This window comes from Gracilinanus agilis, chromosome 4, assembly GCF_016433145.1.
Source record: "Gracilinanus agilis isolate LMUSP501 chromosome 4, AgileGrace, whole genome shotgun sequence".
In the NCBI taxonomy this organism is placed as follows: Eukaryota; Metazoa; Chordata; class Mammalia; order Didelphimorphia; family Didelphidae; genus Gracilinanus; species Gracilinanus agilis.
The window spans coordinates 234719635-234726872 of NC_058133.1; the positions used below are offsets into that span (position 1 = coordinate 234719635).

A 7238-nucleotide genomic window follows, 5' to 3' on the forward strand; every position below is an offset into this window, starting at 1 on the left:
TTTTGACAACTATATTTCAATATAATCGACTTCCTTTGTAAGCCTTTGCATTTTTATTTTGTGCATTTAAAATTTATGCATTATTTTGAAAAGAGATCCATAGGCTTCCCACTGGATTGCCAAAGGGATCTATGACGCAAAAAAGCTGAAGAACTCTTGCATTAGAATAGCATTAGAACATATTTTTGGTAGCTGCAAAGAATTGGGAATTGAGGGGGTGTCCATCAATTGTGGAATTCTGAAACAAGTTGTGGTATATAATTATAACGTAATACTACTATGCTATAAGAAATGAGGATGATTTCAGAAAAGATCTACATGAACTTATGCAAAATGAACTAATCAGAATAATATTACAGTAACAGAAACACTGCATGATGAACAATAACGAATGACTTGGCTAGTCTTAGCAATACAAGATTTAAGACAATCCCCAAGAACTCATGAAAAATACCATCCCACTTCCAGAGAAAGAATTAATGGAAATACAGACCAAAACATACCAAATTTCATACTCTTCATTTTTTGTTATTGCTTGCGTTCACTTCCACAAAATGACTAATATGGAAAAATGTTTTACATTACTGCATATGTAAATCTATATCAGATTGCTGATATAGGGGAGGGAAAAAAAGAAGTGGGAGAATTTGGCTCAAAATAAAAGGAAGGTTAAAAATTGTTCTTACATGTAATTTGAGAAAGTAAATAAAATATTAATTTAGAATATATGTTCTCTGAAGGCAGAACCAGTCTCTTTCTCAAACTTCAGTCTTAGATCACCAATTGCCTATTGAACATTTCAAATTGTGTATCTGGAAGATACATTAAACATTTCTAAAAAACTCATTCTTTCCCCCTAAATTACCCTTCTTCTAAACTTCCTTATTTCTGCTGAAGTCAGAAGTCATCCCTTCAGTGTGACAGGTTTGTAATCTCAGCATCTTATTTCTGGTTCTTTCTCATCCTACAAGTAGCCAAATTTTGATATTTGTATCTTCACAATATTTCTAACATCTGACTTCTCTTCATGCACATAGCTACCTTCTAAGGTCAGGTCTTCATTACCTCTTGCCTAGTTTATTGCAACAAACTTCTAATTTGGTCTCTCTGCCTCAGGTTTCTCTCTACTCTAGTCCAGTGATGGGCAGACTTTTTAAAGAGGGGGCCAAAGGAAAGGAAATGCTCATCTGTCAGTCTGTTTCTAAGGCAACTCTTTCGAAGTTCGTTGTATTGCATCCTATTCATTGTATTTGTCAGATTAGGAATACTCTCGTGCAGTTGGATAGGACATTTCAGGGGGCCGCATCTGGCCCGTGAGCTGTAGTTTGCCCATCACTGCTCTAATCCATTCTGTATATTGCTGCCAAAGTAAATTTCTTTAAGTGCAAATCTGACCATATGACTCCTCTACTTAAAAAATCCTAGTGATTTTCTATTACCTCTAATGATGTGCTTTCTTTCTTAATTTTTGAGAATAATTTGCATAGTACTGGTATTAATTATTCTTTAAGAATTTTATAGAATTCATCAGGGCATTTTTATTTTTTTATTTTTAAAGTCCTCTATTTCACTTTTAAAGTGAAATGTCTTCTTTCCAACTTCCTTGGATATTGCTTCCCCTCTTATACCCTTATGATCTAGCCAAGCCTGGTCTCTCTGTTTCTCACTCATAACACTCTATCTACTATCCCCTGTGCCTTTGCTCTTGTCACTATCCATTCTTGGAATGCAGTTTCTGCTTACTTTTGCCTCAGAAATCCTTTCTTCTTTTAAGATCTAGGTCCCCTTTTACATGGAAGACTTTCCTGACTCTCTAATTGTTCCCCAACTACCCAAACTATCTTGTATTTAACTACTTGTATTTTCATACCCAAATACAAATACATTGACTAATTTTAGATTTGTGCTTTGTGTATTTTTATATGTACTCATTGCCTTTCACACTGGAATGTAAACTTAATGCTGATAGGAATATTTTTATTCTTTTTACTTGTATTTTCAGTGTCCAGTATGTAGTAAGCACTTAATACTTTATTGTTTTTGTTTTATTTGTATCCTAGCTCTTAGCACAGTGTTTGGCAATAATAAGTTTATGACAAATGCTTACTGACTAATTTCTAGGAATTTTTTGGGAAAAAAAATCCTGCCTAGTCTGCAAGAGATTTTTAGCAACCGTTACCACCTGATACACTGTTATTGTCTTACAGATCTTTAATTTGGGCTTAGCATATGAAGCTTAATAAAAATTTGTTGATGGACTGCATCTCTTTTCTTTGGGAATCCAATCCCAGAATAAATGTACAGAGGATGGATTGTGGTATGTGGGAAAGACTGCTGACAATGCAATCAGAGGACCTGAGATCATATCCCACTTCTAATACTTCCTACCTCTGGGACCTTGGGCAAGTTACTATCCATGGGGCTTAGTTTCCTTACCTGAAAAATGGAGGGTTAGACTAAATGTCCTTTTTAGGTCTTTCTAGCTTTAGATCCTACTCTTTCTTTTTTAGCATATGCTTTAAATTCAACATTTAAGACATTGATTAATTTTGCCCTAACCTGGGCAGTAGTTTTTTTGGGTTAAGCCTATGAGTTTTTTGTTTTTTTTTTAACCCTTAACTTCTGTGCATTGACTCATAGGTGGAAGAGTGGTAAGGGTAGGCAATGGGGGTCAAGTGACTTGCCCAGGGTCACACAGCTGGGAAGTGTCTGAGGCCAGATTTGAACCTAGGACCTCCCGTCTCTAGGCCTGGCTCTCAATCCACTGAGCTACTCAGCTGCCCCCAAGCCTATTAGGTTTTAAAGTTTTAAAAAATTGATCTAGACTTATAAGGTTTACCTTTGTGCAGATCACCTAGGTAATGGGAAAAAAATCAGAAAACTATTGCTGAATTTCTACTATCCTGGTAAAGGTGAAAATGAAACTGGGTGAGCAGTGGCGAGCTTTCTACAATTTCCATCCATTATGGAGGAGATATTCTATAAAATAGGGATTAAAAAGATAGGTCCTTTCCCTATATCTACAAGAGGGAAAAAGTGGTACAAAATTTTCAGAAGCAGTGACATCAAAGAGGACTTAATGAATATATTTTTGTTTTTTTAGTTGCATGCTCAATTAATTCATCTGCTCTTTTTCTACTTCATTGATGAGCTATAAATTTATCCCGAAGAACTGCTTTGGCTGAATTCCATAAATTTTGGTATGTTGTCTCACTGTTGCCATTCTTAATTGTTCTTTGACCACTCATTCTTTAAGACATTATTTGGTTTCCAATAAAAACAAAACAAAATACTCTTGTCTTCTATTTTGTAATCAATACAAAGTATAGGTGCTAAGACAGAAGAGCAGTAAAGGCTAGGCAATTGGGGTCAAATGGTTTACCCAAGGTCACACAGCTAGGAAGTGTCTGAGGCCAAATTTGAATCCAAGACGGCCTATCTCCTCTATCTACTGAGCCACCTAACTGCACCTTTTCCACATACATTTTCAATATTTTCACGGTCCTTTATTGAATGTAATAGTTACTGCACTGTGATCTGAAAAGAACACATTTGATATCTCTTTTTCTGCATTTGGTTGTGGTCATTTTTATGTAGGTTCTATGTACGGTTGAGAAAAAGTATATTTCTTTCTATTCCATTTCAATACCTAACTTAAAAAAAAAAGCCTATTAATCTAATGACTGCCAAATCCAGTGGCCTTTTCTTTCTTTTAAAAATATAAATCCTTAACTTCTGTCTTAGAGTCAATACTATCACTTCCAAGGTAAAGGAGTGGTAAGGCCTAGGCAATGGAGGTAAAGTGAATTTCCCAGGGTCACACAGCTAGAAGTATCTGAGGCCACATCTGAACCCAATATCTCCCATCTCCAGCCCTGGCTCTCTATAGCTGTCCTTTTTCTCAGTCATTATCTTTTCTGATTTCTCTGTAAAATTTGTCACTGTTGTCTCTCTTGAATTTCTCTCCTTTTCTGATCTCTCCTGTTTTTTGCCCCTTATCTTCTTAACTGATCCTTCTCAGTTTTCCTCATCCATATCTTTTGTCTTTGAGTCAGAATGGCTCCAACCTAGGATTTTGTCTTAAGTCTTCTTTTTTTTCCTACAGTTTCTATCCTGGAGATTTTATCATCACTCCTGGATTAAACTATCTCTCTGCAGCCAATCCTCAAATTTATATCAACATGTACATGCACATGTGTGTGTGTGTATGTATGTATGTATGTATGCATGAAGCCTTGGTCCCAGGCCTCCAACATAGCTGCCTGGGTTCTGCACAGGCATCTAAAAAAAGAAAACTAATTATTTTCTTCCCCAAACCCAGAGAAATTTCCTTGCATTTTCTGAAGGCGCCACCATTCTTCTACTCACCCATGTACTCAATCTAGGAGACATTTATGAAACTCTACTCTTATCCATTTCCCTCATGTTGGAGAGATTAAATCCTGTTGATTCTACTTTTACATCTCTCTCATTCTCTTCATTCATATTCCCTTCTCTTCACCCATATCATATTCACCCCCTTTTCAGGCCTTTACCACCCCACATTAGTACTATAGGAGGCAACAGCTTCCTTACTATCTTCTCTGATTTAAGTCTTTCCCTTCTATAGCTCATATCCTACAAAACTGCCAAATTGGCATTCTTAATGCACAGACGACATCATTCAAGGAACTTTGTAGGCTCACTGTGACCTCTAGGATAAAGTGTTAATGCTTCTTCATAATCTGACTCTAGCTTCCCTTTGCAGGATATACATTACTTTCTTATACAGTTTGTGCTCCAGTCAAATAAACTGATTGTCTATTTTGCTGTTCCATGTATATAACATTCCATCTCCCACCAACTGCTTTTGCACAGGCAGGGCCACTGGTCTCTCTCATCTCTACTTTTGGAATCCTTTGCTCATTTCAAGAAAAACCCAGCTGATTAATTATCTTTTTAGAAGGTCTCTCCCAGTTCCTTTAGTTTTTAGTGTTGTTCTTCTCAAAATTAATTTTGCATATATTTTGTATTTACTTTTCAGGGTGCAGATATTCCCTAAAAGAATGTAATCTTTTTAGAGTATGGACTTACTTTATTTTGGTGTTTCTATCTCTAGTACTTTGCATGTAGTAGATATTAAATAAATCATTGTTAAAATGACTTGAGCAATAAAAGAAAGTGAGTGAAGAAACCTGCTCAAGACAGAAGGGTCTTTCTTAGGATTAGGTAGAAGGCTCTTAAAACTCTGAGGCTTTGTATTGTACCGATACGGAGGATTCTTGCCTCCCCTGTAGAAATATAGCCATATACTCTTCTTGGAGGAAGAATAAGAAGGAAAGAAAGTTAAAAGGAGAACTTTTATGTAGCATTTGGTTTAGGATTTTCTATGAGAACATCTCTAATGATAAAGAATCTATTATTTCATTCAGTAGCTCACTTAACTTTCACACATTTATAATTGTTGGTAATTCTTTCTTATATATGGTCAGAATCTAGCTCCTTATAATTTATACTCACTGGTTCTAGTTAGCCCCTCTGAATAAATCACATAGAATAAATCTAGTTCCTTTCCCCCATCCCTCTTTAATAATAAAGATCACGTCAAACTGAAGTCTACAGTTTCTAGGATTTACCAACTCCCCACCTTTATGACAACTGCATCAATATCTGCCCATCTCCAATCTTCTGGCATCTTTCTCACTCTCTACGATTCTTCAAAGGTTACTGGCAACAGTTAAGTAGTCACATCTGCAAATTCTTTAGTAACTTGGAACGAGTCTGGGCCAGGAGACTTGAATGTTTTTAGACCTGCTTTGGGCTTCAATTCACCTTTACTCATGTTCATTGTATTTAGTCTGAATATCATTCTCCTTGACAGAGGGCATAGAAATGATGTTTATATTAAAGGGATGAAGAGATAGGGAATTCACATCAAAATTTCAGCTTACAAGAACAGCTAACACTTTGTATTACTCCAAATAGATCATCAACACAGTGTAATGTAATGTGATGGGCTGAATCTAGTTATATGAAATTGAAAAGTAAAGTCCGGCTTTCAAGAAGCTCCCAGTCTACTCAGGGAGGTAATATACAAACAACTACATACAAATAAACTAAATACAGGACAAAGTGGAAATAATGAAAGACATTAGCCTTATCTTAATCCTTCCCCTTCCCCAGCTTCCAATAGAGGAAATGGGAAAGCCTTCCTATAGAAGGTGGGATTTCAGATAGGACTTGTAAAGCTACAGAAAGAAGCTAGAAGAAGAGGGAGACAGTTTTAACCATGGTCACAGGAAGCGAAAATGCCTAGAGCTGGGAGAGGAAGGGTTAGTAAAAGGAAAAAGGAAGCCAGTGTCACTAGATATCAGAGTAGGAGGCAGGGGAGCAGCAGATGTATAGGAAAAGCAAGAAGAGGCCTGATTATGGACACAGGCCATTATGAGGATTTTACATTTGATCCTAGAGGCAACAAGGAGCCATTAGTTTACTGAATGAGATGTATGTGAAGTGAAGGTGACATGATCTGACCTGCACGTTAAGAAGATCACTTTGACAGCTGAGAAAGGATGGACTGAAGTGGGGTAGATTTGAAGCCGAGAGACCAAACAGCAGGCTACTGCAATAGTCCAGGCATGAGGTAAGGAAAACCTCATCATCTTTTTATAGCATGTTGATGGCAGTGTCAGAGGAAAGAAGAGGACATATATGAAAGATGTTATAAAGATAGAAGCAAGAGGACCTAGCTACTGATTGGATATGGGGGAAGAGGGTGAGAGAGTGAGAAAATAAGGATGACCTATGATATGAGTCAGGATGACTGTGAGGATAGTGGTATTCTTCAAGAGTAAAAGAGAAGTTTTAGAGGGTAGGATTTGCATACAACAACTCTGAAGTAGGTGCTATCAGGCTCAGTTTACAAATGAAGAAACAGGCTCAGAGAGGTTAAGTGATTTCGCTCAGGGTCACACTGGGAGCTATCTGAAGAGAGATTCAAACTCAATCTTACAAGTATGGTAGCTAAAAGTCCTATTATACTATCTTTGCAGAAATTTATTTAGAATCCTGACCCTAAAGAATACATGAATTAAATTAGAAATTAATTCTAAAGAATAGCTGAATTTTGGAACCCGTTCTACTCTGGCTGTTGCTTATTAGTTAAAAGTGGTTATTGAAACTCCGTATATTACTTAGAACTGAATTCTGGCAACTGGTTCATGTCTAACAAGCAATACTATACAAAGTTCAATCCCCCC

At 36.7% G+C, this 7238-nt stretch overlaps 1 protein-coding gene across 1 annotated transcript in view; it reads right to left on the reverse strand.

Annotated features, from left to right (window-relative positions):
• Nucleotides 1–7238, reverse strand: part of TNRC6C (trinucleotide repeat containing adaptor 6C) — a 176268-nt gene that overhangs the window by 35236 nt on the left and 133794 nt on the right. The gene's annotated exons all lie outside the window — the stretch shown is intronic.